Raw genomic sequence first — 27342 nt, forward strand, 5'->3', positions numbered from 1 at the left:
CAATGTCATCTAGGAAATGACTGAAGGAAAAACCACCATGAGTAGGCTTACAGAAAACTTCCAATGAAACACCATTATCTGGTTTCTTTGTGACTAGAACATCCAGAAAGGAAAACTTATCTTCTTTCTCCAACTCTAATGTGAAATTTATATTGGGATACAAAGATAATGAGGAAGAGTCATTCTTCTAGACCAGGGATTCTCAATCTATGGTACGCGTACCACTGGTGGTATGTGAGCCACTGCCTTACCGGTACATCTAATATCTTGAATTAAATAGTGGTACGCCATTGGAAAAGGTTGAGAACCCCTGTTCTAGACCATGAATATATCATCTACACACCGTCACCAAATACTATAGTTTTAAGCTAGAAAATGTCACCTACGAAGAGATCTAGTATACTACAAATGAACTAAAAAATTTCCCTAGTACCAATACATTCTAAAGTTGTTTAAATTTGCAGCGAACTCTGAATATCCCCTTCATGAAATCAAGACAATTAAATGGGTTAGATAGCAAAACTACCAGTTTTCTGATGTCATCTACTATTGCCAACTATTTCATGCAAAACTACAAACATATCCTTAATTCAATCACTCATCCTAGAGACTGGCAATATTATGTGAGCAATATTTTTTCTGTATGTAATTCTGCATTAATGCATTTTCAAAACTTCCCATATAAGATCAGTTCAATTGGTTTGATTTTAGACTATGCTCTAATCAACAAGATGATAGTTATTTTCTCTATATGAAGAAAGAAGACATAAGAGGCGATCTAGATGCTAATTCTCATTATCATTATCATAGTCAGAAATTGGGTTGGGTTATTTTTAATTAAGCCAAAGCACAAGGCTAGGACTTATGGCGTGTTATCTGTTAATTGCATATGTTCTTCTGACCAATTTCACCTGTTTTGAGGTATGAAAAACCCAAGTTTCTAGAAGAAACCCAGCCCCATCCCACTTTTGTATGACACTGCTAACTTACTTTCAGCTGTAAAGCTTTTATAAAGCTTCTCTATATCCTAGACAGGCCTGAAACCCAAGTCTTTCCAAGTGAAATTGAGTACTACCAAAACCTTGATCCACAGAGGGACTATACTTACATTTTACAGATATTGTGCTTCAAAAGGAATAACTGTTTATCAAATCTGCATTTCTTTTTATGGTTAGAGCAGTCAACTCATAAATAAAATAATAAATGAATATATCCACCGCGTTCCTTCAGAAGACAACCATAGAATTGCTCTCTCTTAAGAATATTCAAGGCTCCGACCTACACTCTACAGCTGTGTCAATCATATTCCTACATGTAGGTGGTTTCCTTCTTACATTTACTGAAGGATAAGATAAGTGTGTAGGTGATCAGCCAGCACATTCTGGTAGCTCGCAACGTTTTAGGACTTCTCCAGATACACTAAGGGACCTAATGTATTGCATGAGAAGGTCCCCAAACTATCACAGAGCCACCACTTCCTTGAACAATGATGATCTGGCATGAAAGTATGGCCTCATGCTCTCAACGCTACACCCACACCTTCCCATCTGCTTGGTACAACTGATAACGGGATATATCAGACCACATGACTCTGGTCCACTTTGCAGAGACCCAGTTTTGATGGTCCTGACACCAGGCAAGGTACAATGCCCAATGACAAGCTGTCAACAGTGATACACAATTAGGGCATCAGCTCCTGTAGCTCATGGTATGCAGGGTACACCATACCATTCACTCACCGATGCTACCTGGACTTCAAACTGGATGTGATTTGTGTTACCACTGTTCTGCAGGTGGTCGGTACAAGCCTGGACAATCTACGTCGACCCTGGTGATCAATGGCAAGTGGTCAGCCACTACTTGCTCTCTGAGTGCTGGTACATCCGTTGACGGTATACTCATGGTCGATCCTTCATTAGGTTGCCCTCAATAATTCTAAGGTTCTTACCACTTTGGCAATAGAATGATCCATCTGTCTTGAATACATCCATGATCAAAGTTGCTAAGATCTGCTGTATTTACCCATGTTCCTTGATAGTAATACACTGTTGGGAAGCCCTGATGTCTGCCCATTTACTGTCTGCATTCAGTTTAGGTATGTTTCACTCTTAGCGGAGGATGCCAGTGTCAACTTCCCATCATCCCTATTTCTAATGCTTTGTCCATTGAGTGTAGTTCAAAAGGACAGTACAGATAAATTCAGAGGAATAAATGTTAATTTGCTTGAGAAGTGGGTGAACAAGGAATAAAAGAAAAGAATAAAATAAAGAAAGATATGGATGTATAGATTTCAGATAACAATCTAGGAGATCTGAGATCTTGTAGAAAGCTTTTTCTACAAGAAAAAGCTTTCTACAAGACAAAATGACAAAATGATACCAGAGAAGAAATTATATTCTTGATTTAATCCATTACCAAGCATAAGCAAACAAAATTGCAAGTGAAGTATTTTCACGACCAGGCTATTTGCATAGAGGCTGTTTACTTCACATTGATTGTCTTAGTATCTCGATAATGCACATCACACTTCCATTCAGATGCACATTTTTCTAAGCATTATGGAAAGGCTACCAAGACAGGCTTTGACCTTTACTGAGGCCTCATCAGTGGGAGCTAGACCCAAGAAGATACTGAGATTAAATCAATGCAGAGGTTATATATTTTCTATATATAAATAGTGGTGTTGATGGATTTTTTTTTTTTTTTAATTCTTTTTAACATATATCAGCCACATGACAAGACAGTTGTGGTGTTTTTTATTCATTCATTTTTTTTTTTTAAATATATATCAGCCATATGTGACACAGCAGTGCTATGTATGGAGGAAGTGTGCTTAGAAAGAAATTTATTGATGCATTTCTTGAAAATCTGAGGGTTGTAATCATTCAAAGGAAAACAGTATGGAAAGACTGTTCCAAAAAAGATGTGTGGGAAATGAAGGATGAAGATGAGAAGTTGGTTTGATAAGCTTTGGAGCCAACTTATATATATTGTTGAACAGCGACTGCTCATATTTGTACATGACTAGAAGAAAATGGAGGAATGGTAGTGGTCAGTTCAGTGGAGCAGTGTCCATGGAAATACCTACAGAAAAGTTACGATGTAGCAACAGTGCATCCATTGGAAAGTGATTGGAGGAAGTCAATATGAGAGAGAGATCATCAATCAAGAAAACTGCTCTCTTCTGAATGTAGTCAAAAGCATTATGGAGGAGGTCTTAGGTGCACCATCCCAAATGTTAGAACAGTATCCTAAGGTAGGGTGAATTTGAGTTTTATGAAATCAGGAGAGGAGTACAGTTTTATAAAGAAAAAGAATACCCAGCTTTTTGGAGGTTGAAGAGGCTATGGACCTGATGTGTATGTGCCAGGATAGGTTAGATAAAAGGTCAACTCAGGAAGCAAAAACTGCTCTTGACTGGTGAGCAGAATATTGTCAAAAGTAAGGAACAATAAGGCATGATCTTTATTCCTGGAAATGATAATAATCTAAGGATTGCATTTTGGTGGCATTAAAAGTCACCAGGTTATCCTCACCCCAGCTGAGAATGGCAAGTAGATCAGTGTTTAATGTATTGGATAAAGAAGTTCTTGAAGTGTAAATTAGATAAATTATCTGGTCATTACAAAGTTTATGAAAATGAAAAAGGAGTGGAGAGTACTGCCATCATTAAAGCTATGAATTGGGTATTAGAGGGAAAAGATCATTGATTATAAGAGGAAGAGTAATAAGTGAAGGTGCAGAGACTGGAGGTACACTAGCTTTGATTGAAAAAAATCTGATGAAATGAAACCATCCACAGTGAATGAGAAGAGAGTGGAAGCTGTCAATATATTCATAAAGGGAAGGAGTATGACAATTGATATGAAGTCATTAGTCATCTCTACATAAAAGTGGCTTAGTCATGAAGATACTTCATGCACAAACTTTCTTTGCTTACACTTGGATAAAGGATTAAATCAAGGATATAATTTCTTGGCATCTTTAATTTAAAGATGGTAGCTTGGTAAGCAGGGCAGGCCACAATGCCGAACTCAACCAAATGCCTTGGAAATATCAAGAATAGCTACTTGAGTTTCTTCAAACATTTCCACAGCCAGCATCCAAAAGTGGGCTAAGATGGCTAAGAGATCTGTGGAATGAAAATGGTAGAATTCATACTAGTCATCCCTCGACTTGCATTGGGGTTCTGTTCCATTTGGCAGGATGTAAGCCGATACATTAGATCAACAGAGTTATCAACTCTTCAGGTGCACTTTCAATGAGTTGAACTTGTCATCATCATTCACTTCAAGATTCAGATTGTCTTCTAGTCACACTATTTCTTCACTTTATAAAGGTAAGTCGATTCATTTTTTTCAAAGCTTCCAAAATCATGCACAGACCTTTTTAATGTCTTTTTCCATATGCCACTCATAACACTGAGAGTTCACTTTGCCTCAAGCCACAGCAATATTTTTAATAGCACGATAAATACTTAATGCTTTCAAGAAATGCATGAGAGTCTGATCATTTCCTTCAGTGGCAGAAATGGCTTGTGAAAAAGTTCACAATAGATAACAAGCCTTAAACACTGAAAGAACTCCCTGATCCATTGGCTGGATCAATGAAGTAATGTTTGGAGGGAGAAACATGACCTTGATCTTGGGGTGAAGATCGCCAATGTAAGGTGGATGACCTGGAGCATTATCTAGAATTAATACAATTTTAAATTCTACATTTTCTTTCACACAATAGCTTTCCATTTCGCTTGCATAACAGTTGATTAAGGCATCCTTAAACGATTTTTGAACCATCCACAACTTATTATTGCTCCGATAATAAACTGGCAGAGCATGCTTCCTAGGAGGTTGGTGTCGAGGCTAGCTGGTGAAGAGACGTACTGTCGGAGAGCTCCTGAAAGATTTGTGATTTTTGTTGATTTATTAAATATTTTGTCAGATTTAATTGTGTAATTTTAGTATATTATTGTAGTTTTATTAGTGTAGTTAGTGTGCTAAAGTGTTTTATAACATAATCTATGTCGGGAAGTCGCCGCTAGAGGGATTCGTAGTGTGTAGTGTTCATGATAGCTCCTGATATGATAAGCGTTATTTTCGGTTATCGTTGATAAATTTACTTTAATATTGCGTAGTTTTGTTTGCCTTGCGTATCTTAGTGCGTCTGTTTGTGTGTTTTTGGTGTTTATAATTTATAATTTGATAAAATACGTTACTAGTAAGTATGGCTCCAGTACGAAGGAAAATGGCGGCCAGTAATGATGGTTCGCCATCTTCTTTCAAGAACGGTAATGTAAAGGAGATGATTCAGTGTACTACCTGCGAAATGTATGCTTTGTGGAGTGTGGTCAGATGATAATAAAGGAGTGAATGTGTGTAGAAAATGTACGGAGAATGAAGAATTGAAGTGTATTTCGGATCGTGAGTGTGATATTTTTGTCAAATTTCAGAATGAAGAAAATAGGGATATGACAAGAAATGGCAAGGTTGTACCAGAGAATTGTGAAAGTGTGAATGTTAGTATTAATGGTTTTACAGAGAATAAAAAAGATGAGATAGATGCAATGAGTGAGATCGCGTTGTTGAATGGTGCGATACAAAGGGCAGCGTATGAGCAAAAGTCGACTGAATGAACCAGCCAATAATAAAAAGTATGACAGGAAAAATAGGCATATGAGCGTGAACATGAACAAAATGAAGGATAGAGTGCTGTATGGAGACTCGTTAGTACGAGGTGTTTAGTAGAGGATTTGACAAAATCGCGCCAAATTGGTGCGACCATAAAGGATGTAACTGAGTCTATTAGAGAGCAAAAGGAAAGGGTGAAAGAAATGATTGTTGTGGCAGGTACGAATGATTTGAAAGGAGATAAAATGGAAATGATAGAAGACCTGAATGAATTGTTTGAGGTAGCAAAAGAAAAGAGTGAGAGTTAGAATGATTAGTCTTTTGCCACGGTATGACAGTGAAATGTTTAAAAGGATGGCCATAATTGCGAATGACTTGATGCGTGGGTTATGTATGATGAGTGGTGTGGAATTTGTGGATGTATGGAGTGAGTTCGATGGGTGAAAGGATCTATATAAGATGGATGGCTTGCATTTGAATGGTTACGGTGTAAGGAGACTTGAGAAAGCGTTGCTGAATGTAGTGGATGTGCAAATTCAGGGAAACTAGATTTATTAAGGGGGGAGGGTAGATTACAGTCCTTAGGAAGGCAGTTGAATGTATGAATGAATATAATATGCCAGAGCGAATAAGGACAAGAAATCAGAGTGGGAGGGTTAATATAAGGCATCAAGGTAGGTTTGGGGCTAATGGGGGTTTTAAATTCATGTACACTAATGCTAGGAGTATTAGGAACAAGAAGGAAGAGTTTTTGGCCATGGTTGGCACTTCCAGACCACAGGTTATTGGTATTAGTGAATCATGGCTGACTGTAGATGATAAAGCTAGTGGGATTGAATGTGATGGATATAGTGTGATTAGGAATGACAGGGAGAATAAAATGGGGGGAGGAGTATTGTTGATGATAGCTGATGAGCTACAGCCAAGGAGAATAGAAGTTGAATTGCAGGATAGAGAAAAGAGCACATTTGAGGCCATTTGGTGTGAGATTGTGGCTAGCAGAACTAAATATACAATTGGGTGCTGCTATAAACCAGGTGATGGAAAAGATGGTGGTGACTATGCACAAGCAAACAGAAGAAATGAGTGGGAGGAGGGTAATTATTATGGGAGATTTCAACTATGGTCGCATTGATTGGAGTGAGGAGAGGACACACGGGAGGAAGGAATTGGATTTTATGCGGATATTAAGGGATTATAATAAATTTAGTTTAATCCTTTATCCAAGTGTGAGCAAACCAAGTTTGCGCCTGAAAGTATCTTCAGGACTGAGGTAAGGTGGTACACACCAGGGCAACTCGTTGCAAAGGTGGAGCAAGCTACCAATACTCCTGTCTCAGTATCTCCTATAATGCAAAACACATCTCCTTACGGATATGTCTAATGTTCTGCATTAAGGGAAGGGCCACTACCCAGACTAGTTTCGACCTTTATTGAGGTCGAATGGGAGTTCATGCCTTTCATCACTGGCCTCTTTAGATTTAAAAAAGTTGTGCTGAGAGTCAGCTTGATAGTGAGAGAGGAGGAGAAAGGTAGAGTGGATAGTAGTAGATAGTTAAAGGAGGCCTCAGTCGATCTACTTAGCCTGACTTAAATGTCAGCACCAAGCAGATCTCCGACATTATCTCCCTCCATCCGTTCTTTTCAGCTTTCCTCGGTCGGTCACCTCTTCAGATGACTGCCCGAGGAAAGCGGGGGAAAAACAAATGAAAGAAGCAACACATGAAAAAGGAAACTGGTAAATAACATTAAAACGTACATATAACAATTTGTAAGACAGAACCAAAGAAATAAGAAACTAGGTGAATTTCGGAATTTCAAATTGAATGACCAGAAGAGCGGGGGAAGAGCCTGGCCTGAGTGATGCAGCTCACAAGGAGCTGCACCGCCTCGATGTAGGCCTTCGCAGCCCAGGTTCTCAGGGTACCCCCTCCTGTGGAATAGACAAATACCTTTTCATAACAAAAATTCTAATGTGAAATGGAAAGAGAAAAAGGGGATTTTTTTTTTCTTTTTTTCCCCCCCCGAGTCTGGTCGCTCAGTACGACGAATCTACTGACTTGTCTGCCTGTTAAGCAAGGCTTACATCCTCCTGCTTTCTGTTGTTGTGGGTTTTGAGGATGTGATCTGCTAACTTTTCTCCGCGGGAGTAGTTTAACATTCCTAGGCCTCTGTACAATGCTGCTCCTGCGTCATCCTTTGCATCAATAAATTCTTCAATTTGTTCTGGAGTGATTTCGTCTATGTCTTCAACAAACATATCGTTCCACTCTGCGCTTTAGGCCCGTTTTTCCCTGTGAGGATAAGTAGGATATCCCAGAATGCTTCTATACCATTTCGTAAAGCCTTCTCTTCCTCGGGGAAGTCTTTTAGTAGATGTAGTATTGTCGCATTGGCTTTTGCATAAGGGTACTTTGTGGGTTCTGCTATTACCTTTCCAGGTTCAGCTATGCCCGGACTCCCTGGTTTTGGTTTTTTTACATTCCCTTCTTCAGGGCTGCCTGGCCTTTTTTGTGTGGTTTCTTCGCTATGAATTTCCATTTCTACTGTTTCTTCTTCTGTTGTTATTTCTTCAACTACCATGATAGGACCTTCCTGCTGGTGTTTCTGTTTATTTTCTGTGGTGGTGGTTTGGTCGTTGGCTGGCTCCTCATGCTTTGTGTCTTTCCTGGCTGCTTCTACAATTTTGTCTGTCGGTTTCTCTGTTACTTCCTTTTGCGATGTGGCGGTGTGATTCTTTGTTGCTGCCCTTTCATGTGCAGCCTCCAGGGTTGGGAAGTCGTTCTGCTCCATGCCACTGATATTGTTTTCCGGTGTTGCAGTGTTGGGCGTAATAGTACCTCCCACTCTTTCTGCATGGTTTCTACTTGGACAGGTGTCCACTTTATGGTCTGTGTTACCACATTTTAAGCAGGCCGACTGGCAATTCTGCAATGTATGGCCCGCTGTCAGGCAGTTCCTGCATTTCATTTTCGGGCACTGAGCCCCGAGATGCGTGAGGGCACCGCACTTAAAACACTGTCGCTTTACGCCAGGGTAGCTGACCATTACCCTGGCCGATCCTATCTTGACGAAATTCGGAATTTCTGCCTTCATCATGATGGAAAAGGTGACTTCACCTGACTTCCACTGAGGGAAGTCAGCGTCCGTGCCAATTTTTATATCACGCACGGCTCCCCATTTCGAGAAGACTTTAGTTATGATGTCAGTGTCTTCTTCGAGATATTCTAGTGGGAAGCGATCTATTCTTACACTTTTGGAAAGACTTCCTACCACAAAAGGATGAAAAAATTTTCCCTGGCGCTCGACTCCTGTCAGTAATTTTTCTCTAGTTGCAACGTTAGTACATACAACTTGAAACCTTCCCCCCCCGTAAGGGGTAAAGCCAGAAATGTTGTCGGCCCCAACATAGTTAATTATAGTCGTCGCAAACGTCCGCTTCTCAATATTAGCATCAATTTCGAACCCGAGGGTTCTTACCCTCGGCAAAACCGAAGACATTACTTAAACAAAGAAAGGAAGAAGACTTTCCAAGGATAGTCTATTCCTTTCCTATAAAGTAGCAGAATGCCGTGTATAGGCCTATAGGCCTAAAAAAAAAACCACAAAAAAGAACAAAGGAATCTTACCAAGGCACGACTTCAATCGGAGCTCTCTTTTCGGTTCACCTAAACTGTTGCTGGAATCCGCTGGAACAGGTTTGAAGAAGGACTGGAACATGGAGCTTTCTCTCGGGGCCGCTGCAAACAGGTCTCTTCAGTGGGAGCCAGGCCCAAGCTGAGATACCAGGCAGAAGCATTCGCAGGTCATCTCTACCTATAGGAGTTGCCAAATGGTGTGCCACCCATTTTTAATAAATTACTCTGGATTTAGAGAAAGATGTTGAAAGTTTATTTTTCACTTGGTTAGAGTATAATAAATTTAGTTTAATCCTTTATCCAAGTGTGAGCAAACCAAGTTTGCAAAAATAAACTTTCAACATCTTTCTCTAAATCCAGAGTAATTTATTAAAAATGGGTGGCACACCATTTGGCAACTCCTATAGGTAGAGATGACCTGCGAATGCTTCTGCCTGGTATCTCAGCTTGGGCCTGGCTCCCACTGAAGAGACCTCAATAAAGGTCGAAACTAGTCTGGGTAGTGGCCCTTCCCTTAATGCAGAACATTAGACATATCCGTAAGGAGATGTGTTTTGCATTATAGGAGATACCGAGACAGGAGTATTGGTAGCTTGCTCCACTTTTGCAACGAGTTGCCCTGGTGTGTACCACCTTACCTCAGTCCTGAAGATACTTTCAGGCGCAAACTTGGTTTGCTCACACTTGGATAAAGGATTAAACTAAATTTATTATACTCTAACCAAGTGAAAAATAAACTTTCAACATCTTTCTCTAAATCCAGAGTAATTTATTAAAAATGGGTGGCACACCATTTGGCAACTCCTATAGGTAGAGATGACCTGCGAATGCTTCTGCCTGGTATCTCAGCTTGGGCCTGGCTCCCACTGAAGAGACCAGGCCCTGTATATTTCTTTAGAACCCAAAAAAACCCACCATCACCCCCCCACCTCAGGAAAAAGAATAACCACTCTGTCTCCCCTAGCCACAAAGCTTTCGCTGGCACGGTTTCTTTACTCCAAACAAGGGGGGGGAGCTGAGAACCCGGGCGACGAAGGCTTACTGCGAGGCGGTGCTGCTCCTCGTGAGCGGCATCTCCCGGGCCAGTCTCTTCCCCATTCTAAGTCCCAGTGGTACCAGGTATACAAGTTCCTCAGAAAGTTCCTATTCACTCCTACTTACCGGACCTTAAGTCCTGTTATTTTAGATTTAAAATAAATATTTAAATAAGTCCTATTATTTACATCTTGTTTTAAAAAAAAAAAAAAAAAAAAAAAAAAAAAAAAAAAAATTACCTGGAATAAAAATAAGGATATTATATCTAGTAACATAAAAAGAACCTCCATTAACACTGGAGTAAATCATTACTTTAGATAAAATAATATGTGAACTATAGACAAAAATCCATCTTTAACCTTTTTTTTTTTAACAGATAAATTGAGTTATGTTACAGACCAATTAGCCATTAAGGCTAAACATATGTTACAGACCAATTAGCCATTAAGGCTAAACAGGTTGACTGAGGCCTCTTTTTACCTCCTACTATCCTACTCTATCTTATATCATACTCCTCTTTTACTGTCTGCTGATCCTCAGCATGCTTTATTTTCCAAAGGCCAATGATGAGAGACATGAACTCCCATTCTACCTCAATAAAGGTCGAAACTAGTCTGGGTAGTGGCCCTTCCCTTAATGCAGACATTAGACATATCCGTAAGGAGATGTGTTTTGCATTATAGGAGATACTGAGACAGGAGTATTGGTAGCTTGCTCCACCTTTGCAACGAGTTGCCCTGGTGTGTACCACCTTACCTCAGTCCTGAAGATACTTTCAGGTGCAAACTTGGTTTGCTCACACTTGGATAAAGGATTAAACTAAATTTATTAAGGGATAACTATCTGCGACAGCATGTAATTGAAAATACTAGGGGTCAGAGAGTGCTTGACCTAGTAATTATATCTGAGGATTTGGCTGTAACAAATATGACCACATTGCCACCAATTGGTGAGAGTGATCATAGGGTCTTGACTTGGGAGGTGGCTAAAGGTGTGGAATTTTCAATTAAGACGGGGTACATGTGGAATTATCAGGCTGGAAAGTATGACAAGCTTAGGAGTTTGATTGGTTCAGTGCCATGGCATGTACAACTGCAAGGACTAGAAGTCGATAGTACATGGGAGGCAGTTAAGAAGTGTTTGCATGAAGCAATGGCTGACTGTATACCTAGAGTACGAATAATAAATCAAGTAGGGGTTAAATGGATGAATAACACCATTAAGCTTGAGCTGCAAAAAAAGAAACAACTATGGAGGAAATTTAAGGAGAAAGGTGACCAACAGGCACATGAACGGTATAAAGCGCAGGCCAGAAGGGTTACGAGTGTGGTAAGAAAAGCAAAAAAGGATTACGAAAGAACATTGGCCATGCAGGCTAAAGAGAATCCTAAACAGTTTTTTAGATATGTAACAAGTAAAAGGAAAAATGTACTTGGCAGAATGATTTTAAAGAATGCCGATGGTAGGGAGGTAACTGAATCAGTTGATATAGTTGAGTTACTTAGTGAGAACTTTGCAAGTATATATCAACCAGATGGCGACATTGCAGAAACAAATAAACCAGTAGATTATACGGGAATTGTGGTGAATGAAGGGGAGGCGAGTAGTCTATTGCATAACCTCAGTGTCAATACATCCGTGGGATTGGATGGTATACCAGCTCATGTCGTATGAGAAGCAGCTAAAGAATTGTCAGTACCCTTGACCATTTTGTTTAATTTGAGTCTCGGGTCTGGGTTAGTCCCGAGGGGGTGGAAAGAGGGGAAAATAGTTCCACTGCATAAAGGTGGTTCCAAGACTGCTGTTGTAAATTACTGACCGATTAGCATATCAGGAATCATTGTCAAGGTCTTAGAGAAATTAGTCAAGAAAAGAATATAGGATTGGATAGATGAAAATGGGATATTGTATGGGGGACAACATGGTTTTGTGAAGGGTAGATCATGCCTCAGTAACTTGCTCACGTTTTATAACACAGCGACGGCTGAACTGGATAGGGGTAATGAGTTTACAGTGATACTACTGGACCTTGCCAATGCCTTTGACAGGATACCACATGGAACCCTAATCAGTAAACTGGAGCAGATGGGGATAGATATAGGGTTGGTGAGATGGATAGGAGGGTGGTAGATGGAGAGATACCAGAGAGTGGTTTATTCAGGAGTGGAGTCTAAAAGACGGCTTGTGATTAGTGGTGTGCTGCAGGGCTCTGTTCTAGGACCACTGCTTTCAATTTGTTCATCAATGATATAGGAAAGGATTTGAGAGGAAGTGTTCACTTGTTTGCTGATGATGCAACGTTGGGTAGAGCAATTGTGAGTGCACAGGATGTCAAAATTTTACAGGATGATTTGGATAGTTTGGAGGACTGGGCTAGGAAAAATGGATGTCAATTTAATGTGGCAAAGTGTAAGGTTATGCACTTTGGGGTGAAAAGAATAGCAGCAGTATATCGCATTGGTAGAACCGTACTCCAGGAGATTGATGAGGCCAGGGATTTGGGAGTGTTGGTGGATAGGGAACTGAAGTTTAGGGGGCACATTGCAAAAGTGACTAAATCAGCTCATCAAATCACTTGGCTTCTGAAAAATACTTTAACATGCAGAGACAAACAAGTTGTTGTTCCTCTGTATCAAGCCTTGATAAGACTCCATCTGGATAACTGGGCACAGTAGTTTGGATCCTCTACACTTCCTCACCATCACGAAGAAACCAGGGTTTCTTCGTGATGGGGAGGAAGTGTAGAGGATCCAGAGACGAGTGACCAAGATGATAGCAGGTCTGTGGAATGAACCTTATGAGAATAGGTTGAAGATTTGTGGGTTGCAGAGATTGGACGATAGGCGAAGGAGGGGTGATATGATTGAGACATTCCAATTACTGAAGGGTTTCTATAAGATTGATCCAGAAGATATTTTTGAAAATATGACTGGTGGTGAGAGGACTAGGGGCCATGCATGGAAGCTGGGCAAGAGCGTGGTTGACAAGGGTGTCAGAGCTAGGTTTTTTACTTGGAGAATGGTGAATGAGTGGAATAAGCTTCCAGAGTTTGTTGTGGGTGCTACGACCGTGAATGAGTTCAAGGCAAGGTATGATAGATACTGTGTCAATGTCGAATAGTTATTCTTGACATGATGTTAGGGCCTCCCTCGATGAGTCTGTCGACTCCTTGGAGTTGCCCGGAACAACAACAATAATAATAATGTTTATGAAGGCTTGTGGATTCTCATTGTTCCATATCACAAATGGTTTCAGTTTATATCCACCATAACAGAATTGTAATACAGTCCTTAATAGCTTTGAAACCAGGCATAAATTTTAGCTTTTTGTGGATGAATGTCTGCTCGGGCATTTTTTTCCGAAACAAAGAGGTCGCATCCATAGTAAATATTTGCTGTGGCAAATAATTTTCCTCTGTAATAATTTTATCCAATTTATCCACAAACTCCTTGGCGGCCTTCTTATTGGCACTTGCAGATTTACCATACATTTTCACATTATGGAGCGCAAAACGCTGCTTGAATCTCATGAGCCAACCGGAAGAAACGTTGAATTCGTAGTCGTAATCCTGCTTGACCCCTGCTTTCTCCTTCAACATGTTGAAGAGAGACTTAGTGCCTTAGCGTTATGGTTCTAGTGCTAAGGAGTATGCGCATTTGGTTCAGGTCCTCTATCCATGATGCAAGTAGCTTTTCCCTTTCACCGATAGGACTTGTCGTTGCTTCATCACTATCATCGATTTAATGGAGGCAGATCCTTCACAGCCTCTACAATTTTAATCCCTAGTTTTCAAAATGATCATCACTGTAGAATGAGACCATCCGAAATCACGTGTGATCAGAGTGCCGGGCTTACCAGCTTCATGTTGCTTTATAACTTGCAACTTCATTTCAAGATCAATTGCTCTCCTCTTTTTCTGATTCTTCACTAGGTTTTTTGATTGTGCGTGTAGGGGGCCATGTTGCATAAAACATCGTGAAATACATAATGATAAACACACAAATAACCCATTTCTCAAACACAACCAACAGAGGAACTGCTGAAGACATGTCGATTTGACATGTCGACAGAGGTTGCTGCTGAATGCGCTGTTGCCACTGCGCATGATGCCTTGTTACTAAATAGAAACTTTTTTACTTTATGCTTGCATCTTGTTTGAAAGTATGGTTAAAAAGTTATTTATTCCCTTATGGGATCACAGACGCATCTACGAGCGAACGTAAGTTGAGGGATAACTGTAGTAATCATTAAGTAATTGATGAGTCTTCAAGTGTTTATAACCCTTTTCTATTATTTTTGAGAATACTGAAGTGGGAGTGATATGGCAATAGCTTGATAGTTGACATTTATCCTCTTTTTTTGGAACAAGCTGGCTTAAATCTTGTTTAAAGTCACTGAACAGATGCCAAATGAGTATGACAACTGGAAAAGATGATACAATATGGGTATGAGTTCAAAAACACAACTGGAGGAATACCATCAAGTTCAGGAGACATTGATATCAAGTGTTTTTATGATGTCCTTCTGGAAAAATTTCAGAGGAGACATGGGCAAGACATGAGACACGGAGGAGAAGAGACAACCATGGATAGTTTGTAGAACAGTGGGAAGACAGCTACCTTGGTCATTCATACAAGATTTAGAGGGGAAAAAACTAATGCAAAGAGGTCAGCCAACTTTAGGAGAAGCTTCCATGTAGAGTAATAACACCTCCTGAAGATAAAGGAAGACCATCAGGGTGTGTGAGAGAGAGAGGACAGAAGCTGTATTCCACAGAGCCTTCTGGATCTGTGGAATACAACTTCTGTCCTTTCACGTTCTTTTGAAAGATGCCCTCTTGATTGTCATTTGAATAGGAGACAAGTTTAGGACATTTGGCCCTTACAAAGCCTGCTTTGGTAGTTTTTTTTTTTTTTTTTTGCAGTTGCTAAAAGTTGTAATGTAAGTTGAGTGAGAAGCTATAATTTTTGAGTTGAGTCATTGGTTGTATGCTTAAGTTTTGGCACAATCATTGAAGAACCAAGGTTTGGTAAGGATTGAGAGTTTTGAGTGGAGTGAGAGAACAAAAGCACTCATCCCTGCAGGAATAATTTCTGTTGTTAAATCAGCAGCTATGATTAGACCATTGGCATAAAAAATCCTAAAGGTCATCTCAATTGGCACTACTGCAGTGCCACAGAATATGAGACTAAGAATGACTTGGAGAAGGACTATCTGTAAAAAAGGAAACATGGACAAGGTTATAACCAGAACTGCCAAGAGGGAAGCTGATATCAGTAATGTATTTGGAAGGAGAGCTGGTTAAAAAAAAAAAAATCCAGGGTGTTGGGAAAACGATGAGGATCATCTGGAATTCTGGTGGATTGTTGAACAATGTGTGTTAATCATTACTTATAGCAAACAGTTTAACTTCTCTTCCAGCTTGGTTTGTGAAAGAAAGAACGCTAGTCTGAATTATGGACAATGAAATCACCAAGGAAGATTGTTTCACTGTTATGGTTTCAAGTGCCCTTGGAAGGTGAATATGCTCATTTGTAGAGCAGAGCAGAATACTTTTAACCATCCATATGAATGAAATACATCAATTAATTTTTACGTTGTTTCATGTTATTCTAATGAAGGGGTAATATAGTTTCACTGACATTAAAAGATCAGGTTAGCTTTTGAGAGTTGCATGCCTGAAGTACTTGGTGGCTAGCTACATTCTTGGTATTTGGCTTTCTGATATCGCAATAGATGTTATTGTTCTGGCAGGGTGATATGCTAATTTAAATTATTTTAAATGACAGATTTATTTTTCATGGACATATGTTAAAGGTGTTTAGTAGTGTATTGTTGGATCTCAATAATGGTGGTTGTAGCTCTTTTGTGCACTAACCTTCATACACACAATACCTATCATACCTCTCCCCCATTCACTGTTAGGGCACTCTTAACTAATTCTGGAAATTTGTCCCACTCATTCATCACATAGCTTGCAGGTATGACCCCTAGTTCTCTCTCTATTCATCATGTATTGAAATTTCTTTTGTGTCAATATTATAGAAGCCTTTTAATATCTTATAAGTTTCTGTCATTCCATCTTTTCTATCTATCAACTAAACTTTGCAACCCAGACACCTTCAACCTATTATCATAGAGAGCATTCCATAGACAAGTCACCAGCTTGGTCACTCATCATTAAATCCTCTTAACCACCTTCCGATCCCCAGGAAACTCAGGTGCCCAAATCTATAAACAATAGTCAAGATGTGACCAAATAATAGCCTTATAAAGAGAGATAACAACCTCTCTGACTTTATTTGTTAGTGTGATTTTGACAACTTTTGAAATATGCCCTCTGAAGTTCAACCGCTGTCTGCCATTACACCTAACTTCACTAGCCTCATCAATTTCCTGGAATCTAGCACCACAGTGTACTGCATAGTGTGATCTTTCAACCCAAAGTGCATAATTTTACACTTTACAACATTAAATAGATAACCACTATATTTTGCCCACAGTGCTAATTTATTTAAATTCTCCTACAGGATATCAGTGTCACCTTTATCAACTATTGTCCTCACTTTTGCTTCATCAGCAAACTGAACCCCCCCCCCTGGCCTCCCACGGTTAAATCATTCTCTATATCAACATACACATTAAAGAGCCCTAGCACACAGCCCTGAGACACTCCATCAGCTTCATATTCATTCTGATTTGCTCCAACTTTTATAACAGTTTTATTATTATTCAGGTCTCCATGGAGTCAAAAGACTCATCGTAGGTGGTCCTTCCTATATCCATGTGGATATTCTATTAGATGCCTTTGCAAAGTCCAGGTGATGATGTTCCTTATCTAATTCTGCTGTCACTATTATAAAACATGAGTAAATTAGTAATACAGGACTTACCTTTTACTAAGCCATGATGTCCACCATAGAGTCACATTCCTATCTATGCATTGCTGGATTTTACTTAACCAACTTTTCCAATACTTTAACAACCACTGCTGAGATATTAATTGGTCTGTAATTTGCTAATTTCTGTCTTGGAGCCGCCTTTACTGTAATTATTTTACCCCCCCCCCCTCTCAAAACCTTGTCAGAGTTGGGACTTTGATTAAGCAACTATACATCAGATTGACTGCCAGTTCTCTCTTGCACATTCATGTAGCACATAGGCTGACATGCCACCCACTCCCACTGCTGTATTCAAATTGATATTTTTCAATAATATTATTATTATTTAGGCCTCCAAGGAGTCAAAAGACTTATCGTGGGAGGTCCCTCCTAGGAAACACAAAGGTCTATCATACCACTCCTTAAACTCATCCACCATTTTTGCTCTCACCACTCTATCAGACAATGCATTCCATGGTTCAACCACCTCCATGCAAAGAAACCACTCCTCACCCTTTTGCTCACAGTTTCCTTTTGTAACTTCCAGGGATGGCCCCTTGTCATCACTCCTTTCCGCTGTTCAACCAAGCAAAAGAACTCCCTAGTCAACCCTGTAACTTCCTCTCAACAGTTTAAAAGTCTCAATCATATCACCTCTCCTTCTTCTATCCACCAAACTCTGCAGTCCACATTCTCTCAGCCGATTCCCATAACTAACATTGTACAGTCCTGAAACCATCTTTGTTATCCACCTTTGTATCCTTTCCACAGTTAATTTATCCTCTTCAAATCCTGGGGACCAAATCTGAGAACAATAGTCTAAGTGTGGTCTGATCAGGGTCTTACACATATACAGCAGAATGATAACCAGTCAGCGTCCTATTTATTATTGCAGCAATCCTTCACCACCTTTGCAATGTATCAGCTGAATTTCAGGTATCTATCATCATCAACCCCAGATCTCTCGTCTCCCCCACTTCCTCCAGTATAGCTCCTCACAATAAAGAATGCAGTGTCGCATCGATGTGTCCCAAACCTCAAGACCTCACATTTTACTGTATTAAACTGACACCTCCATTCATTTGCCCATCTGCACTATTACTAATAACCATCCCCATCATCTGCAAACAACTGAATATCCCCCCCCTGCAATCCCTGACAATGTCATTGATATAAAGGTTAAACAATATAGGTCCCAGTACTGAGCCTTGTGGAACCCCACTTCTTACCCCTCTACCTCCTTGAAACTGCCCGACCATACACAACTCTCTGATACCTATCGGACAGCCAATCCTGAATCCAGCTGACCAACCTAACATCCAAAGCCATGTGCTGCAACTTAAATATCAGCTTATCATGTGGCACCCTGTCAAATGCCTTCACTAAATCCAAGAAAATGGCAGTATATGCCTTTTCTCATTTACTGCTCTAATAACTTTATTATAAAAGGCTAGCATATTACTAAAACAAGAGCATCTCTTCACAAATGTATGTTGACTCTCACAGATAACATTACCCTCAGCTGCTCAATGCTGTATACAGTCGCTAACTAATTTCTCCAAGATCTTAACAACTACTGATGACACACAAACTGGACTATAATTATACACTTCCAGTCTACTACTGCCCTTATGCAATGGCACTATCTTACCTTCCTTCCATTCTCTGAACACCTTTTCCATAGCTAGACTTTCATTGAAAAGTCAGGTCAAAGGAGCTGTCAGTTCTTTAGCACATTCTCTCAAAACTCATGGTGAAATACCATCCAGTCCCACAGCTTTACTGACATCGAGAGCACTCAGCATTTGGAACAAGCTCTCCTTCTGCACCTCTAAACCTCAAACCTGCCCTATCCTTCTAGTATTAAAATTTACTCCTCCACAATGAAATACACCAATAAAGTGTTCATTGAATAATTCCACTATGTCCTCTGCATCAGTCACTCTATTCCCATTTTTATTCCACAATCATTTCTCCTCCTACTGGCCACATAGCTAAAAAATTCCCTTGAATTTTCTTTGGATCTTGGGACCAATCTCTTCTCATATTCCAGTTTCACCTTCCTTACCATACTAGTCACTCTCCTGGTCTGTGTGTTATATTCTTCATACATCTGCTCTTCACCTGTCTCCTTATATCTCTTCTGTAGCCTCTTTTTCACATGCAGTTCCTGTTTAATATTGTTTGTCATCAACTTTACACCAAATTGTGTCCTCTTCTTCACTTGTGGAATACAGCTTACTATTGCTGCTAACAAATATTCCTTCACAATTTCCCAAGCATTAATGATATCCTGGCCTTCCAATTCCTCCCTCCATGAAATTTCCCCAAGTTGATGTCTAAGACTATTATAATCACCTGCCTTATAATTCCGCATATGTTCCCATCTCTTTGATATTCCTGTATGTCCATCTCCCAAGTCTAAACCACATGGTCACTCTTTCCGAATGGTGGGAGGGATGTCATCTCAGTTATTATCGACTCTTCTCATGCTATGACCAAATCCAAAACTCTTGAACCTCTTGTTTCCTCTATTACATGTTGCCTAAGACATTTGTCCCTCAAGAATTCTAGAAATTCCATTCCCTTATTGCTACCTGCATCTTTCTCTCCCCAGTTTATACTGCTGTAGTTAAAATCTCCTATAACAATCATTCTTCTTGCACTTGCCAAGCTCAACTGTCTCAACATCTTGTGGTCCCCACCCTCTGTGCTCCTTGGTTTGTAGCAATGCCCCACTAAACATCCCATCTTGCCCATCTCTACCTCACACACCGTATGCTTTCAAAATCATTAGTATCACTGCCTTCCAAAGCCTCCACTCTTAGATCACATAAGTCGTTACTTATCATAAGCAGTACTCCACACCCATGCTTTCCCTTCCTATCCTGCTGAAAAATGCTGTACCCTGCTACTTCTATTCCTGTTATTATATCCTCTTCTGTCAACCACGTCTCAGTGATTCCAATAATCTTTGGCCAGGCTGATGCTGCACTGCCAATTCCTCTCCTTTATTCTGGATACTCTTGGCATTAGTATAAAGCATAAAAATGCCAGTTTCTATACCCAGCATTATCCCCTCTAGACTCCACTGGGCTCAGCATTAATTGATGTCGCTCCCCCTTCTCCCAAGTACCCATTCCCAAAAGAGGCCACCCCCCCCTGCTACCATATGCCGAGCACTTCCTGTATTTCAACCTCAGTTCTCACTTCAGTATGTTTAGTGCTTTATGTCCGTTTTTTTCTGATTTTTATATTTTATATCTTATTTTCATGATGCTTGTAATTTTATTTTTTGTGTTGTAACCAGCAATAAATTAGGTGAAGATAGCAATTTGAAAAGCTTATCATTATTCTTTTTTTGATAACTGTGTCATGCAAGATTTATGTTGTTTTGATATGGAGACTTTTGACCAATAATTATAATTAAAAAAAGAAATTTGAAAAACGTTTCCTTGTGACCATAAATCTTCAAATCTAGTGGAGATATGTTGATGACTTAACTCTATGATGAGTCTTTGACTTCATGGGTGGGGGATAATAATCATATCCATCATCCAGAAACATAGTGCTGCCGATTTGTACAATTTCCTTTCGCCTATCAACTCATTCCACCATAATATAAAATTTAGTTTGGAACTATTAAATATGGGAATACTAATCTTCTTAGACATTTTATTTACCAAAAAAAGGCTATTCACTTCTTGTATATTGCAAGCCTACTCATCAAGTCATTACTTGCACTATGTGTCACAAAAACTAGGTATTATACATACATTCAAAAAGGAGGTCTCCATCATAAGATATGAAGATAAACTTAATGAAGAACCAAGCTCTACTCCAACAACTTGTTTGTAAAGGGATATTCATAGCAACTCATACACAAATTGCTATTTTCTAATCCTGCTTCAAAGCAAGAGCCTGATATTCACTACAGGACTCAGTTTCCATCCCTTACACTGGTAGACTTTCTATCAAGATCGGTAGTCTCTTGTCTCTTTAAAGCTCATGCATCTTCCTCATGCAACAGGGTGGCTTTTGAGTCTATTCTGACTATACAATATTTACTTTTTTAAATAACGAAACCTGTGGTGCGATCATAATTAAAAGAAACACACGTATTAACCACAGTGAAAATTATTTAATTGTAAATATTTCATCCTAAGTATCTTAGGACATCATCAGTACAGTAGTTTAAAACAATAATAGGAATAACATACAGTTAGGGCACATGATTACAATAGAATCTCTAAACGTGCGTAATGTGTTAGAGAAGGGGAAAAAAAACATAATATTTAACACAATTTTGTATGACAATTTCCCATACTTTATTAGGAATAGTAAGAACAAAGCCCTACTACACAGACCAAACTTAAACCGCAACGATGTTCTTACTATTCCTGAAGTATGGGAAACTGTCATACAAAATTGTGTTAAATAATTTTTTTTTTCCCTTCTGTAACACGTTACGCACATTTAATGAGATTCTATTGTAATCATGCGCCCTAACTGTATGTTATTCCTATTATTGTTTTAAACTACTGTACTGATGATGTCCTAAGATACTTAGGATGAAATATTTACAATTAAATAATTTTCACTGTGGTTATTACGTGTGTTTCTTTTAATATTTACTTTGTTTTCCTAAAGACTACAACCCCTTCTACAAACATCCTGGGGTCTTGAGAATTCCATGCTTTTGTGGCCTTTCTTTCATAGAGCAGACATCGAGAAATTTTGAAATAAGACAGAAAGAACACATTGGAGATGTCAACAACAACAAAGAAACAACTTGGGTCTGGCTTTTCACTGTTCCTACACATCACAACATTGAGTAGAATACCAATTATATATTTGGTTTAACCCTTTATCCAAGTAAGCAAACAAAGTTTGCACCTGAAGCATTTTAAGGACTGGGGCAACTCATGGTAAAGGTGGCATAAGTTCTGATCACTTGCTTTAGTATCCCATAATGCAAAGCACGTCTTCTTGTGGACATGTATAATGTTATGCATTAAGGGAAGGTCACCCAGACCAGTTTCGACCTTTATTGAGGTCTCGTCAGTGGGAGCCAGAACCAGAGGTTGTGATACTAAGGTGAAAGTAATGCAGAAGTCATATCACCATATACCAGTAGAATAAGCCTTCCATGTCTTACATTGAAGACAACTTTAATGCTCACAAAATAAAAGAATCTACTATGGTAATCTTCACAAGGCACACTTAATAGGAATCGACGATTAATCCTGTATGATATTTGGAAATAGTTTATCAGATCTTTCCACACATCACACTTCAACTTTTTAGCCAACTACCTTCACGCAATGCTGAACAATAGCTAACTCGTGTTACCTCTCATCTCTTACATGGTTTCGGTTAGTTTATATTGTATGGGTTCCTACATAGTTTGTTTTTAGTAATGTTATAGTTTGCCTTTAATACATTTATGCATTTTTTTACTACTGTAATTACTCCTGGTTTATACAGCTGTTGTGTTATTCCAAGCCTGCTGTATGCTTGCAAAACTTGCACCATATATTGCAGCACCTGAAAATAGCTTATCAGATCTTTCCACATATCACACTTCAACTTTTCAGCCCACTATCTTCACACAATGCTGATCAATAGCTAACTCGTGCCACCTCTCATGTTCCATGTGGTTTTGGTTGGTTTATATTATATAGTTCCTACATAGTTTGTTTTTAGTAATGTTATAGTTTGCCTTTAATGCATTTATTTTTATGTAATTTTTTACCCAGATAAAGTCACAAGTTGTAGCGGAAAACCTAGTAGATTTCATTATCTTTATAATGAATTATCATCAGACCACAATCCTATTCTGCTCCAAATGGGTTATCAGAGGGGACTTCCCCCTTCGCCTTACACCTTCATTCCCTAGGAAAAACTATCCAAAATGCTTCCAAACCACACTGATCCCATCCCTCATATTAATTCCAAGGAAGAAATTGATTCTGCAGTCAATAAACTTACTGATCAAATCAACACATCTATCACCTCAAATTCAATTGCTTTCAAGCCTAAACGACTAACAGATGACATAATGAACTTAATCAGGGAAAAAAATAAAGCAAGAAAAAGATACCACAACACCACAGCACCCCAAGACAAAAAATATCACAACAAAATGAACAATGCAGTGAGAGATGACTTAAAGTCCATAGAAACAAACTACGGGAAGACAAATTAGCCTCCATATCACCTGGTGATCAAACCATTTGGAAGTTCCTGAGAAACATCAAAAACAAATCTCTTCCTCCTCTTCCTCCTGAACATTGTTTACATAGATGCAGAAAAAGCCAAAACTATAGTTAAAAATTTAGAAAAACAGTGTAGCCCTTCATACAATAATCTAAATTTCAATCATATTTACAAAGTCCACCGCCACGTCAGACAAGTGTTAAAACGGCCTGTAGCAGCCAACTCACACCTACTTCCCCAGCTGAACTTTATGACATTATAAAGAATTTAAAGAATAAAAAAGCTCCAAGGCCTGACGGCATATCCAACAAAGTTATTAAACTGCTACCCCAAAAGGCTATTGTATATCTTACAACAATAATAAATGCTATGTTCAGGTTTAAGTACTCCCCTCTGCATGGAAGTTGGCAGACATAGTTCCCATATACAAGCCTGGAAAGGATCCTCAGAAGCCTCAAAGTTATCGTCCCATAAGTCCGATTTCTAATATGGGCAAAATAGCAGAAAAAGCTATCTTTTCCAGAATTCAACTTTCAGTAAAAAATTAAACATCCTACCTTCAGAACAGTTTGGTTTTCGTCAGTTTCACAGTACCACCCAACAAATTCATAGACTAATCGAATTCATTACCACAAGTTACAATTGGCACCAATACACCGGAGCAGTTTTTCTTGACTTAGAAAAGGCGTTCGACAAATTATGGCACTTTGGACTACTATACAAGTTGATTTTAGCTGGCATTCCATTAGATCTAGTCCAAATTATAAAGTCATTTCTTAGTGACAGACGAATGCAAGTCAAACTAAATGATATATTATCTACCCAGCAACGCATCTTGGCAGGAGTTCCTCAAGGGTCCCTACTGGCACCGATACTTTTCACGATTTACATGGCGGACATTCCGCACAATCCAATGTCATCTATCATTGCCCTATACGCAGACGACAGAGCTATACTAGCCAGATCTATTAAACCGCACCTTGTCACCAAGAAACTGCAAGAAAACCTGCAGAGATTAGAGCATCGGTTCTCAGAATGGAGATTGCACGTAAACCCTCAGAAGAGTATCGCCATGCTCTTCACTAAAAACTCGATATATCTCCCAAAGATGACATCTTATTTAATACCAAGATTCCCTGGAAAGCAGAAGCCAAATATCTGGATGTACTGCTGGACAGAAAACTAACCTTCAGTTCACATATAAAAGCCTCATGTACAAAAGCATCAAGAGTCACTGCACAGCTTTACCCTCTTATCAATAGGAATAGCAAGCTGGATACCAAAATAAAACTGCTCCTTTATCAGTTGATGATTCGACCCATTATTACTTATGCGTCCCCAGCCTGGAGCCACACCTGAAGTACAAATATCCTCAAACTACAGAGAGTGCAAAACAAATGTCTCCGCATGATCTTAAACGCACCATGGTATGTCAGAAATGTCCAACTCCACCGGGACACAAATATCCCCTACATCTACTCTTTCCTGTGGTCTTCAGCAGTAAAGTTCTTCTCAGCATCCTCTTCACATCCAAATGAATTAGTGCAACAACCAGCAAATTATGATGAAACTGACTTCTCAAAATACAGGAGACCCAAGGCCATTCTACTTCCAAATGAAGATCTTTAAATCACACCCACTCAGGCAGAGCACTTAGCTCAAACTTTTCCTCACACAGCAATCCTTATCAGATAGCAGGAATTATAAAAGCATTTTGCTTCACCCTTATAGTCAGCAATGTCTTGCGTCATAATACATAGAATTTTTTTTTATGTTACTTCCACCCACGAAAGGTTATTTGCAAATGTGTAGTACATTTTGTATTGTGGGTGGACTAAGGATATTTTTTTCTATTTTTATAGATTTCTTTTTGTATTTTTAATTAATTTTTGCATAGTCCAGAAACCCTGCTCTAGAGACCAAACATGAACTTTTTCAAGCCACTTCAGGCCTTCGATAAGAAGGGTGATGGTCTCATACTGGACAATAAAATTCATCTCCTACCTAAAGACAATCACATACATCCATGCCCATGGTGAGATTCGAACCCACAGCACACATCCTTTTGGATGTGTTTTGCATTATGAGATCAAATGCCTTTTGCACTAAGGCAATTGATGTGAAGTTAATGACCTCTATATAGAAGTAGCCTTGTCATGAAGATACTTCATGTTGGATAAAGGATTAAACAAGAATATAATTTCTTGGCATCTTTAATTTAATTTATAACCAGGTGAAAAAACTTTCAACTACCAATGCATTGCCAAATACCTTTGGCCTGTGGCCTTTAAAAGCTAACCTTTTAACATCAGTGAGACTAAGATATAAACTCCCTTCCCTCAGAAATAAAAGCACTCACAGCAGTAATACAAATGCTGTCACCAAAAATAAATAATTAAATAATAAATAAAATAAAAATTATGAACCAATTAGCTAAAAAAAAAAAAAAAAGCATCTTACAAAATAAAAGCAGACAAAAAAAAAAAAAAATACACAAACTCCCAGAAACACCATCACCAAGAAACACAAAAACCTAATAACTTCAAATTTATTTTAAAAATTAATAAATTGTGATTACTAATCAGATAAACAACACATCTCAGAAAAAACAAAGACACTAAAAGCAAATGCCATGGGTGTTAAGACGCCCATGCCATTTGCAGTCTCAGTTGCAACAATTCTTCATTTCATTAATGAAAATGTTCCTCCAGATGCTGAAATAAACCTATATGTTGGAGGGGAAGGGATGTACTTTTTAATCTTAACAGACTCAGATCCAAAACAAAAATCACCAAAATATTTGTGGAATTCCCTGAATGCTAATGACAGTTTCATTTTCTCTCATTCTGAAACTGAAATTCACATCATTGTTGCCATTTTCAAAGAAGCCTATGAATGAATGAATTAGTCTACTACTTCTTTGCAATGCTCCAAATGATTCAGTGCGACTATCATTCAGCTGGTTAGGAAAACACTAGAAAATGTGAACCATTCCCTCTAACTTGGCAGTAATTTCTCAAGAAATACTTACATTGATGAGGAAATTCAGTAATTAAATGCATTAATGCAGCTTTTGGATGTTTGTGAAAATTAGTTTAATGACTGACATCTCTGCTGTAACTACTGCTTGTTTATACAGCTGTTGTGTCATCCCAAGGCTGTATGCTTGCAAAACTTGGACTATATATTGCAGCATCTGAAAAATCTTGAAAATACTGCCAACACTGTCTTTGAAGAATCCTCAAAATTCAGTGGAAAAGAAATCACACACTCCCACTGTTGTTCTGACTGAAGCTAACTGCACAAGTATTTAGGCAATGATTACCCATCAATTTGCTGGATTGGTTTTGTTCTTCTCTTATCTTCTAGATAAGAGAAGGACAAAAGCATCTCAAGGACAATGATACACAAGGTATTGTTCAATGGTTCCAGATATCATATCTTTTAAGTTGGATTAATATATGATGAACAGGTGTTCTTGAATTTTACCCACAAACCTTACTACACTTTATTACTATTAGAGCAGTTATTTATTTATTTACATTTTACTATACAATAATAAATAGACAATTAAAAAAATAATTAAATAACTGTGCGAATAATCAAACATTTTATGTGTCCATGTCACTGCAAAGTTAGTAATCCAGGTTTCTGTGCATCAATGGATAAACAACATCAAATTAAAAATAAACAGAAAAACTACAGGACTGGTGCTAAGAGAGAAAGAGAAAATATATCATTCAAATCAAAATAAAAAAAGCAATACTTACTTTAAAAAAAAAATGAAGTAATAAGACTATCTTTCTGCTATATAATTTTGTATCAATTACTGTGCGGAACCCCTAGAAAATATTATGCTTACAATCACTCTAAAAGTACCATCTGTTATGAGAAATCAAAACTGTAGTTAGCAAGATATCCACTTAAAGGTGGTTAAAAATG

The 27342-nt window shown here is 38.7% G+C and overlaps 1 protein-coding gene across 1 annotated transcript in view; it reads right to left on the minus strand.

Annotated features, from left to right (window-relative positions):
* Positions 1 to 27342, minus strand: part of LOC150101951 (uncharacterized) — a 98293-nt gene that overhangs the window by 70465 nt on the left and 486 nt on the right. The gene's annotated exons all lie outside the window — the stretch shown is intronic.

This window comes from Typopeltis vanoorti, chromosome 11 (genome assembly GCF_054136105.1).
Source record: "Typopeltis vanoorti isolate ZY-2024b chromosome 11, IOZ_Tvanoo_1.0, whole genome shotgun sequence".
Classification (NCBI taxonomy): domain Eukaryota; kingdom Metazoa; phylum Arthropoda; class Arachnida; order Uropygi; family Thelyphonidae; genus Typopeltis; species Typopeltis vanoorti.